Raw genomic sequence first — 12,648 nt, forward strand, 5'->3', positions numbered from 1 at the left:
TTGACGTCACTCACCTCACTTTCAATTAGGTTTCAATTTCCCACCTCTTCTTTTTTGTAAATGGAGTTTCCAGAACTGAAGTCTATCCATTAGTTATTCCTAGTCCTAGGAAAATTCTTGTTCTATTTAAGTTTTAACATTCTAATCTAACGCATTAAGAGGTTTTCTCTTTTGTTAGTTTGGGATATTCAAAATGTCTACTCAGAAGGGATTGAAACTGTTGTCTGAAACAACTTCTTTCTTCGGTATCACCCGAGGGACAGGTTACACAGGTATATTCTAGGACAGGATCAGAATTTCGAGTCAAAATTTCCAGAAGTGGGTTATAGGAATACATTTCATCTTATCAAGCCCCTGGTGGGGTTTTGAGAACTTCTGCCAATCTTTATAAGATTGGGAAAATAGCAACTCTAGCACGGTGCTCCATCATTTTCTTTTGTTCTTGCTATTCTTACTCTCTTCTCCCCTTTTCCTCTTCCTCTTGTGCCTTCCTTGAACTTCTCTTTTCCTAAGAATGCTCAAGTGGGTTTGGAGCCTGTTTACATCATCCATGTACCAAAATAAACATGAGGTCATACGTTTGGACCAATGATCCCCTCTGTGGAAGGTGCCCTGAGACTGTGGGTGTTCCCAGGGACTGTGATTTCATGGCTAGATTCTACCTTGTGGGGCTAAGGGAACCCAAAACTTCCATTCCTCTCTGCTGCTGTGCATCAGAAACCATTGCTGGGGAAGCTTGTCCTGCCAGTGATCTTGCCTTGGACACCTGGGGACAAGTGAGCTTGGGAGTGTGTGGGAATTTGTGTAGAAGATGTTTTCCCAGGCCCACTCTCTATGGCTTCCGTCTTCTCCCACAGGACACACAGACCCTGCAGTCAGCCAGATCCCGAGCCACAGGATCACAAAGACGGACAGAAGGGAATCTGAGATGTGATCCAATTTCTGGTCATATACTTGTTTACTGGTGCCCACAGACTCTGAAGCAAGAGATGGAATTTCTGATTTCCTTCCGATACCAAAACACTGCAGCCGAGTTGGGATGCCCAAGGAACGACTGTCGGTTGAAAGACCCAATGGGACATATTCCACCCTAAGACCCATCTTGCCGCAGAGCGGGCGGACTCAGCTGTGATCGCCATGCTGGTGGCATTGGAATAGTGCAGGTGAACCAGTTCTGTCCAGCGTGCAAACTCACTGTTCTTCTCCTCTCCCCTGAGCTCTAGGGAGGCATTTGAGAAGGCCACTTCTCAGTCTTGTGCTTCAGAAGAAAGAAAGAGGCAGGTGGATAGTTGTGGCTCCACGTGCAAGCGGGAGAGGGCAAGGCTACAAATTAGCTCTTAAATTATCATAGTGGGCATGCCATGCTTCAGGACATGGGCTTTGGAAATGCCTAAAAAGAACACAGAATTGGGTAGTCTGTGGATCTCAAGTTCAGAATAAAGCCCCCATTCCCTCCCCCAAACTTTTTGAACTACAGAAACTGGATACTTGAAGTTGATATTAACTTACCAAAACTCTAAGAAATTACTACTGATTTTTATCTCAAACGCGACCCCTCTGAAGACTCTTTCCCTCTACAGACACGAATGACTTCCTTGTTTGTGGAACAACAGAGTGTTGACCGCTAGAGATTTATTCTCCTCCTTTTGTCACAGATCTGCCTCCCCCACAAGACTGACTGTCTCTCCAGGGCAGTGATTCAATAATATGAGGGAACAGCAACCACAAACCTCTAGAAAGGAAGGAAACAGGAGAAACACTGATTAGTAATCCCCATTCAGAGACTCTTCAGGAAATTCAAGTCTCAAATCCAGGGGATCATGGAGTTTGACTCTGTGATTTCGTACACTCAGTGGGTCCCTTCTCTCTCTTGGAGATCTTGGATCCACAGACAGTGGAATGAGAGTCAGGATACCTGCTTCCTAATCTAAACTCTGGCTTTTTTTTTTTTTTAACTGTAAGGTGTTGGCAAGTGCCCTCTTAGCTCTATGATTCAGTTTTCTCCTCTTTAAAATTAGAAACTCGCACCGTTTGCTCTCCAAGATTTGACATGAGTATGACTCAGGATATATCTCCACGTTTCTCACACGTGTGACCACCGGGGATGTCGCTACCATCTGGCAATAACTGAGGAAACTGTAAATGTAGCTAACACAGATCCAGGGAAGATCTGGTTGGAAGGGGCATTCTAGATCATCCCTGTGTGCCCCAGCATTGATGTGGTCTTGAAATGAGGTCATGACAAAAAAATGGTCGATGATTTCCTCCCATCCCCCCTACTGCTGCCCGATGACAATAAAGGCGAGCGTCAGAGAGTCGACCATGTAGAGCAGTCAAGCGCTCTGGGCTCCCAAGACAGCCCTGGTTCAGGCTTCCTGTTCTGGCAAAATTATTAATAGCATGCTCTTTCACATATTAACGGGTCCCGGTTCAGACAGTAAACTAAGAAAGCTACTGTTGATGATGACACAAACCATAACATCTCTGTGCTGAAAGAGATGTGTAATAAAATTGTTTATTACTATTGTAGTGAATTTTGTTATAGAAAATGTTATTCAGGCTTATAGCTCAAACTATGAGGCAGACTTCACTCAGGGGGACTGCCGCAACGGGGAACTGTGGTAGGGGAGACGTATTGGTCTCAACTCCAACTCCAAGCAGGAAAAGTGAGTTTATAGCCAAGAAGCAGGGAGGGGGAGTGGAACTGGATGGAGAATTACGAAAAGGAGACGTCAGGGTAAGGGAGGATTCTGGCTAGACTGTCCTAGCAGAACTCTTGCTGAAGACCCTCCAGGATGAACAGAAATCATCTGGGGGATAGTTGTCGGGGATAGGAATTTGGTCTTACATCAAGAGCACTCAGATATTGAAGGTATGCTGGCTAACCACCTTAGCAGGATTCTGACTAAAATTAGACTCTTGAGGACTGCCCAAGAATGGGACCAAACAGAAAAAGGGGAGAATGGACTCTTGAGATACAGAATGGACAGAATTTTAACTCTTATCCATTATAAGAGATGAAGGAGACTAAAAATCACAGACTAAGAATAAAAAGACGATCAACAAATCTAGAAATCAAAGATGAAAGAGAATGTTCAATAAAAGGTCATTTTGAAATAAGAAACATTTGAAGCATCCACATGAATATCCTTAAAACTAAAAGAAACTCCTTTTCTCTCTTTCCATGGCCAGTGGCCTTGCCCAATACCACCTCACACTTCAAGGCTTACACATACACATTCTAATGCACATACATACCCATGCCTGCGAAGACATCCACGTAGAGGTACACGTCGGCTTTTCCTCCCCAGCAGAGGGCACTACCAGATTTAAAAAGCAGTCTAATCGGCTTTATTTGCATTAACAATTTTGTCTTATTACCCCATTTAACTAACTTGTTATATCCAACAAGAATACTGTTCTGGAGAAGTAAAGCTAATCCATATTTCCACTTTTACTATTAAGGGACATATAATTGCCAATTAGAGTTTCTCAGGGAGCCAATGCATCAAAATAATAAAATATCTAAGCCTAAATTTAACAAAAGAAATCAAAAAGTTGTACACTGAAAAGTGCAAAATATTGCTTGAAAGAAATTAAAGACCCAAATAAATTGAAAGATATACCATGATTGTTGATTGAAAGACTTAATACTTTTCGGATGGCAAAATTCGCCAGCTGATCTACAGATTCAACTAAATCCCTATCAAATTCCAGAATTCCAGCTATCTTTCCTCCCCCAGAAATTGACAAGTAAATGCTAAAATTCAGATGAAAGTCTAAGGTACCAAAATTAGCCAAAGCTTTTTTAAAAAGAAGAAAGGTGTTAGATAATTCATACTTGCCTATTTTTTTTAACTTTTTAATGTTTTTTTTTTTTAATTTATTTTTGAGAGAGGCAGTGACAGAATGAGAGTGGTTAGGGGAAGAGAGAGAGGGAGACACAGAATCCGAAACAGGCTCCAGGCTCTGAGCTGTCAGCACAGAGCCCGATGCGGGGCTCAAACTCACGAGCTGTGAGATCATGACCCGAGCTGCAGTCCGACACTCAACCGACGGAGCCACCCAGGCATCCCAGAACTTGCCTGTTTCAAAACTTACTATGAAACTACAGAAATCAATACAGTGTTGTATTGGAAGAGAATACACATTGATCAGTGAAACAGAATCAAGAGTCCTCAAATAAAGCCACAACTTTATGGGGAATTGATTTTAGATAGGAGTGCCAAAACCATTGAATTGAGAAAGAGTAGTCTTTTTAACAAATGGTGCTGAGGAAACTGGATGTCCATGTGCAAAAGAATGAATTTGCATGACTTCCTCATACCACATATAAAAATTAACTCGACATTGATCAAAGACGTAAATGTAAGAGCTAAAAGTATAAATTCTTGGAAGAAAACACAAGTGTAAATCTTCCTGACCATGGGATAGGTGACGATTTCTTAAATATGACACCAAAACACAGGCAACCAAGATTAATTGGACTTCTTCAAACTTAAAAAATATTTAAGCTTCAGGGCACCTGGGTAGCTCAGTCGGTTAAGCGTCTGACTTCAGCTCAGGTCATGATCTCGTGGTTCATGGGTTCGAGCCCCACGTTGGGCTCTGTACTGACAGTTCAGAGCCTGGAACCTGCTTCAGATTCTGGGTCTCCCTCTATCTCTGCCCCTCCCCCACTTGTGCTGTCTCTCTCTCTCTCTCTCTCTCTCTCTCAAAAACAAATACACATCAAAAAATTTGGGCTTCAAAGAACACTCTCAAGAAAGCTTAAGTCACCCCCCAAATAAGATAAATATTTGCAAATCATATACCTTGCAAGGGACTTGCATCCAGAAAACCTTGAAAATTATATATTCTGGATACAAGTCCCTTATTTGGGTATTATGCATAATCGCCAAAAAATGGAAACAATTTGAATGTTCATCAATTGGTCAATTAACAAAATGTGGTGTATGCATACAATGAAACATTATTCGATCATAAAAAGGAATGGAGTTCTGATACATGCTGTAACATAGACGAACCTTGAAAAAAAATGCTATGCGAAAGAAGCTAAGCACAAAAAGGCGCATAATATAAGATTCCATTTATATAAAAGTCCAGAAGAGGTACACCTCAGAGACAAAAAGTAGACTAACGGTTGCCATGGGCTGCAGAAAGGAGTGAATGCACAGTGACTTCTAATTGGTACAGGGTTTCTTTGGGGATGATGACAGTGTTCCAGAATCATATGGCATTATTGTTTGCACTGGTTAATAAACACTAAAAGCCATTGAATTTTACATTTTGAAATGGTGAATTTTATGGTACATGAATTACGATCTCAATTTAAAAAAGATCTGGAAGCTGAACTTAAAAAGATTCAAATATTGTAGGTTGAATGTCAGGGGGAAAAGCATATTTTCAAGAGATACCCTCGTGAATAGAGGAACGTGTTGTATAATTTGCATTGTGTACCAACTTGTTTGATGAATTTGTGAATCTTCTAAAATTATAAAACATTTTATAAACTTCTCAGTAAATGCACTCTTTAAGTGGCCAAAGAAATTAACTGACTATGAGGTACATAATAATATAGATGAGTCTCAAATAATTACAGTGTTGGAAATAAGCCAGACACAAACAAAAACACACTATTTTATTCCATTTATATGAACAACTAGAAAATGCAAGCAAATCTATATTGACAGAAAGCAGATCGGTGGTTGCCTAGGGATGGGACAGGTGTGGGAAGGATTGGGAGGGAAGGATTAAAACGTGATAGAAACTTTTTGGGGTGATGGATATGTTCACTATCCTGATTGTGGTGATAGTCCTCTGTTATCATACGTACATCAAAACTTTTTAAATGTGTGCAGTTGATCTGTATGTCAATTATACCTCAATAAAGCTGTTTTTAATTGGGTTATAATTGACATAAAACATTATGTAAGCTTAAGATGTACAGTATATTGACTGGATAAATTTATATATCATAGCGTGATTATCACCATTGTGTTCCTTAACACCTCTATCACATCACCTAATTACTATTTCTTTTTGTGGTGAACACAATTAAGATCCAGTGTCTTAGCCACTTTGAAGTTTATAATAGTAATAACAGGAAAGGGAATCCAAAAGTGTTCGACGAAGTGTCTAAGCCAATAATTTATCTGCTTGGAGACAGATGAGTGAACTTAAATGGCATTTTCTATTCTGCATTAATTTTTGCTACTGACCTGTCTGTAGTTTAGCCAAGTTTTACCCTCTTAAGAAGTGCTCTCTCAGTCGAAGGCAGGGACACATTATGAGGTCTTTAAATTGGAGGAAATGAGGCTTTAGCCCCTGGGATGAATTTTTAGCCTTTGCATGCTCCACGGGGAGGGAAGAGACCTACAGTTTTGCCAGAAGAGCCAAGTTTGAAGGTCTGGAAGTTTGACCAGGTAAGTTCCAGGCGCCAAAGACGATTACATACACTGTAGCGGTCGTCCTGCAGCCTCCAGAGCTGCTGAGCTGGGTGTTGGCCCTGCCATCGTCGACCATAGTCTCACCGTGACTCTTCGGGACACCAGGACCACTGCATTGTAACTCCTCACATCCCAACACACAATTTATTGCTTGCATTCATTGACTCTCATTATGATGACTGATTGGTAGGGAAGACCAAAGGGGAAAGGTTTGGTCTGGAACATGCAGTAATGAACAGGAGACTCAACACGTCTCCAAAGGCAAGGGGGAAAAAAGCAAAACATGAACTATGGGGACCTCATCAAGATAAAATCTTCTGCCCTGCAAAGGAAACAATCAACAAAAGTAAAAGGCAACTGATGGAATGGGAGAAGATATTTGCAAATGACATATCAGATAAAGGGTTAGTATCCAAAATCTATAAAAAACTCACCAAACTCAACACCCAAAAAACAAATAATCCAGTGGAGGAATGGGCAGAAGAGATGAATAGACACTTTTCCAAAGGAGACATCCAGAGGGCCAACAGACACGTGAAAAGATGCTCAACATCACTCATCATCAGCGAAATGCAAATCAAAACCACATTGAGATACCACCTCACATCAGTCAGAGTGGCTAAAATTAACAACTCAGGAAATAACAGATGTTGGCGAGGATGTGGAGGATTGGGAACCCTCTTGCACTGTTGGTGGGAATGCAAACTGGGGCAGCTGCTCTGGAAAACAGTGTGGAGGTTTCTCAAAAAATTAAAAATAGAATTACCCTACAACCCAGCAATAGCACTACTAGGAATTTATCCAAAGGATACAGGAGTGCTGCTGCATAGGGGCACTTGTACCCCAATGTTTATAGCAGTGCTTTCAACAACAGCCAAATTATAGAAAGAGCCTAAATGTCCAACAACTGGTGAATGGATAAAGAATATGTGGTTTATCAATTTGACAATAAATTTCATATCCAAAAAAGGCATAAATACAAAAAAAAAGAATATGTGGTTATATATACAATGGAATACTATTTGGCAATGAGAAAGAATGAAATCCTGCCATTTGCAGCAAAGTGGATGGAACTGGAGGGTATTATTCTAAGTGAAATAAGTCAGTCAGAGAAAGACAGATATCATAGGTTTTCACTCATATGTAGAACTTGAGAAACTTAACAGAAGACCATGGGGGAGGGGAAAGAGAAAAAGTAGTTTCAAACAGAGAGGGAGGCAAACCATACGAGACTCTTAAATACAGAGAACAAACTGAGGGTTGATGGGGGAGTAGGGGAGAGGGGAAAATGGGTGATGGGCACTAAGGAAGGCACTTGTTGGGATGAGCACTGGGTGTTGCACGTAAGCAATGAATCATGGGAATCTACCCCCGAAGCCAAGAGCACACTGTATACACTGTATGTTAGCTAACTTGACAATAAATTATATTAAAAAAAAAAAAGAGAGAATGGTAAGTCACCTGCTCCTTATCTAACCCCTTCTATTGGGTTTGAGCCGAGAGAGGGAAGACTGGTAACTAGCAGCTGACAGAACCGTTCACAAGTTCCTTGGTGAGATTCTGCACACAGGCAGAGCTTCCTTTGAGCCCTAAGTAACAAGGACACCTCATCGATGAGGAGGAGACAACTCATTCCCCCACATCTGTGTCAACTCCACCACCGCCCTAGCTGACTGAGGATAAGTGTCTAACAGCACCCAGGAAGAGACCCTTCAGACTGGGCGTGGGTGTTTAGTGTGGGGCATTTTCATCAACAGCATTAGTGAACAACAGGAGTATCTCCAAGAAAAATCACTGAGGTGCTTCTAAGTGGTGATGGCAGCTGTATTTTGATTCAAGTGTACATTTTGGGAAGCCTACTAACTGTTTACCAAAATAATGGAGACCCTTTGAAGGAGGACTTGGGACCCTGCTGTCAATAAGAGAAGGTCATAAACCACTGTGATTTGGACACTAAAAATTAAGATGATCTTATTCATTACTCAAAGCCTGGAGTATCCTAGCTGTACAGATTTTATCTCCCAGGGAGCCTGTACATTCTGATAGGGTAGGCTGTGCCTTACTCTTCCTTTCACTATGCCTAGAACAAAGAAGGTTTTCACATAATTTTTATTTAACCCTGCAGGTTAGCAAAGAAGGACAGAAGAATGGAAGGAAGGAAGACCCCTCAAAAACAGGCATCCCATCCATGATTAAGGAGAATAATGCAGATAGATAAATAGAATTGGGGGACACAAGGTCAGAGGGAGAGCTTATAGTTTTCCTAATGGCTCTTCTTTGATTGCTTACATCAAAAATTCAGGCAGAATAACAAAAGATGAGAAAAGTGAGTGGAGCACCTGGGTGGCTCCATCCGTTAAGCGTCTGGCTCTTGATTATGGCTCAGGTCATGATCTCATGGTTTGTGAGATCGAGCCCCGCATCGGGCTCTACACTGACAGCATGGAGCCTGCTTGGGATTCTTTCTCTCCCTCTCTCTCTGCCTGTCCCCCTACTCACACACTCTCTCTCAAAATAAATAAACAAACATTTTTTTGAAAAAGAAAAATAAAACTGAGTTATAAACCATAAAATAAGGTTCCCTGAAGATGTTTGTAACCATTGCTTAGCTGAGGGGGAGGAAGAAAGAAGGACCCAGAATCAAATCGTTTCCTGCCTCTAATTTTTTCCCAGCAACCCTGGCTTCCACTTCCGTGTTTCTCAACGTGTGTAACTAGACATCATACCTAGTCACTGCCTCTACTCAACAACAGAAAATGAAGGGATGATATGAGCCAGTGAAAGAAAATAAAGGAACTAAAGATAAGAAGTAGAGAGGGGAGTGGTAAAAATGTTTCGGAAGGCCAGGGGACCAATCACGAAGGTGTTTATCACTCCACATACCTGCGCAACGCTGTCCCCGTGGTAACACATACTAGGCCAGGATGTGTTTACGGTAGAGAAAAAAAGATGTCTCATTCAAGTGATGTACAAGGTTAGGTCCAGAGACAACAGGCTCCCCGGAAATGGTGACTTCACAGGAAGACCCGCCTCAGACGAGGGGGCTTTGAAGTCTAACTCCCTGGGCTAAAACGGTGAGCATCCTTCCTGGGCCATGCCTGTGGCTCTTCTTCGTGCCATCTCTGCCATGCACACCAGACTCCTCTGCTGGGTACTTTTCTGGCTCCTGCGGGGAGGTGAGCTCTGGGCTAACGGATCAGCATCACTGGGCTTTGTCTGTGGCTCTCTGTGTCTCAAATAGGCCCTGCACCTTCATGTTGCCCAAAGATTTTCTGAAAGATTTTCCGATTTTTTTGACATCTAAATGAAAACAAATAATTGCATCATGGCACGAAAAGCAAAATTCATGTGAGTTTTCACTCGAACATGGGATACTTAAAAGATATTCGCACTCGCCTTGGGTTGCTGCGTGGCCACGCACGCACTTCCTCCGCCATTATGACCCTGACTCATGTAATCTCTTTTCCTCTGAGGTCCCATGAATGCTGGCGTCACCCAGAACCCAGAACACCTGGTCAGAGGGACAGGACAAGAAGCAACGCTGAGATGCAGCCCAGAGAAAGAACACAATTACGTTTACTGGTATCAGCAGCTCCCAGGAGAAGGTCTGAAATTCATGGTTTACCTCCAGAAGGAAAATATCATAGATGACTCCGGAATGCCGACAAAACGCTTTTCTGCTGAATTTCCCAAAGAGGGACCCAGTGTCTTAAAGATCCGGCTGGCAGAGTTGGGAGACTCTGCAGTGTACTTCTGCGCCAGCTCCTTACCCACATCAATGCAGAGTCCCATCCTGTCAATGCAGGAACACCCTCCAGGCCCCGCCCCAGAAACAGCCACGGGCTGGGGAAGGGAAGGGCATGTGTAGTTGGATTAATGAACATATTCGCTAGAAAGCATTTTGCAGGGCGAGCATGGAAATAGGGGATGGTGGTGGAAGTATCACGAGACATCCCAGCCCATGCTCAGGAACTAAGACTGTCACCAGAAAAAGGTAAAGATTTTTAAAACCGGACATGATTTTTCAGGTTAGATATTTAGGGAGCAAAAGTTCTCTTTTCTTCACTTTATACTCTATTTCAAGTTCTCTATTGCAAGCTTTAAATAGAGAATTTCATTTAATCATCTAAGACAATCAGACAAAGGAAATATTTTTGTCTTTTGCAACATGAGCAAAAAGCAAACGCGGTTTCACGAGTTCATTTTTCTTCCGCAAGCTCAAAAGAGAGAGGAAAGATACAAACCCAGGTTGTCTGGCTCAGGGTGCAGTGAGCCAATCGGAGAGAGACTCTGGCCCGCACCCTCGGCCCTGCCCGCCCACTCAGGCAGGCTGAACACAGTTTGGGGAGGGAGGTCCCAGGGGGTGCAAATGCTTCAGGTCCCCTGTCTGTCTCCTCATCTGCAAAGTTAGAGACCCCGTCCAGAATACCTCTGGGATCCTTTCCAATTATCCATCCCAGCCTTCTGACAACTTCTGCATTTTAAGCCAGGGGGATCCCCAGAGCTAAGTTTCTACCGTCATTTGTCTTCCAACAGGTGCTTAGCACTCCAGGGAGCCCCCTCTCCCATCATGGGTCACCAGGTGATCTGCTGTGTGGCTCTTTGTCTCCTCGGAGCAGGTGAGTCCTGGGGTCAGGGAGCAAATTCCTGTCCCAAAGGTGCTAAGCTCCAGATCTAAGTCCTTCTACCCATGACAGCAGCATCAGGCACCCTCCTGGGCTGTGTTTCTAGAGCCTCTCTTTCTTCTATCGGCACAGCAGATGGTAGAATCACTCAGACCCCAAAATACCTGATCAGAGAGGAAGGACAAGGCGTGACTCTGGAATGTGAACAGGATTTTGATCACGACTCCATGTACTGGTACCGACAGGACCCAGGGCAAGGGCTGAGACTGCTTTACCGCTCACAAGTAGTAACTGATGTTCAGAAAGGAGACATACCTGAAGGCTACAGTGTCTCTCGAGGCAAGAAGCCATTCTTTCCTCTCACTGTGACATCGACGAAAAAGAACCAGACAGCTCTGTGTCTCTGTGCCAGCAGTAGAGACGCAGTGAAGGACAGCCACCTCCTCTCTATGCAGAAGTGCGTCTCAAGCCCTGCTTCCCCACCAGGTGGCAGGGTCTTTCTGTGTTCAGTGCCCTCACCTCCCTGCTTTCTTCCACTTTCACCAGACGCTCAAAGCAGCTGCTGCCATCAAGGTGCTTCGCGGAATGACAAGACACCTCAGTGATCCACTAAGTTGGTTTTTAAAATTACGTCTATATCTTTTTGTATCTGTATCAGAGAGGGACAGAACAGAGAGAGGGAGAGAAAGTAGAAGGAGGAGGACGGGGGTGGGGAGGCGGAAAGAGAATAGACAAAAGAAAAAAGATGTTAATTTTACATCCTGGCTCTTCTTACCAAATACTAGAAAACGCGAATGAACAGAAAATTGTCCCTCCCTTCAGAATAATAAAAGCCAAGGAGGGAGAAAGAGGAATAGAAGACAAACACTGTGGTCAAGTTTCATATAATGTGTGTTTTAATCAGAGATGTCAGTGGTCTATGGGAAGTAACATGGCCGATTTTGTCTGGTGACACCAGGAAGGGCTTCAAAGAGAATGCAAAACCATGAGATGAAACTTCAACGACGAGTAGAATTTCATGAGGTAGACAAGCACCAACAGTGACAGGCTTAGGGAACTGGCAGGAGGGAGTGATGAGCTAAAGTCAGGAATGAAGATGGTCACCTCCACCCCCAGAACATGGCAACAGGAGATGATTTGGAGGAATGAGTGGAGCGAGGGTGCTAAGAGAGTTGAGTTTCTATTTCCAGTGGGCCTTCTTTGGATACCTGCATAGAAATACCTAGTAAGCCCATGTAAATGTACACCTGGCACTTGAGAGAGACAGTTGGACTTGAGAGAAATATTTGCATGATTAATCATCAGACAGGAGGTCAGTATTAGTTTACAAATGCTCTTTATGTTGTCTGTATGGTTTCTCCCTCTGTGGTCTGACACCAATCTATCAAATTAAAAGGCTAATGGTGTTAGTTCTTAGGACTTCATTTGTTTACAAATATTTATTTGATCACATAATTCTGCTTGCAGAAATGAATGACAGTTTATATTGTTCAGACTGTCCCATCCACTGCATGTAACTAAAAATGCTGGATGAAGTACATTCTTAATTATTCTTGGAAGCAGTTAAGAACCTT

At 42.8% G+C, this 12,648-nt stretch overlaps 1 long non-coding RNA gene and 1 gene segment (V, D, J or C); one reads left to right on the forward strand and one right to left on the reverse strand.

The window, feature by feature from the left end:
- Positions 1-12,648, forward strand: part of LOC124523595 (T cell receptor beta constant 2-like) — a 196,792-nt gene that overhangs the window by 91,677 nt on the left and 92,467 nt on the right.
- On the reverse strand, positions 935-3,833 carry LOC124523604 (uncharacterized). The gene is made up of 2 exons (XR_006965045.1): positions 1,510-3,833; positions 935-1,390 (listed from the first exon to the last, which is right to left on the reverse strand). It is a non-coding gene; the product is annotated as an uncharacterized LOC124523604 (long non-coding RNA).

Source organism: Lynx rufus, unplaced genomic scaffold, assembly GCF_022079265.1.
Source record: "Lynx rufus isolate CCGP_SWC_20201006 ecotype Redwood Valley unplaced genomic scaffold, mLynRuf1.p SCAF_4, whole genome shotgun sequence".
In the NCBI taxonomy this organism is placed as follows: domain Eukaryota; kingdom Metazoa; phylum Chordata; class Mammalia; order Carnivora; family Felidae; genus Lynx; species Lynx rufus.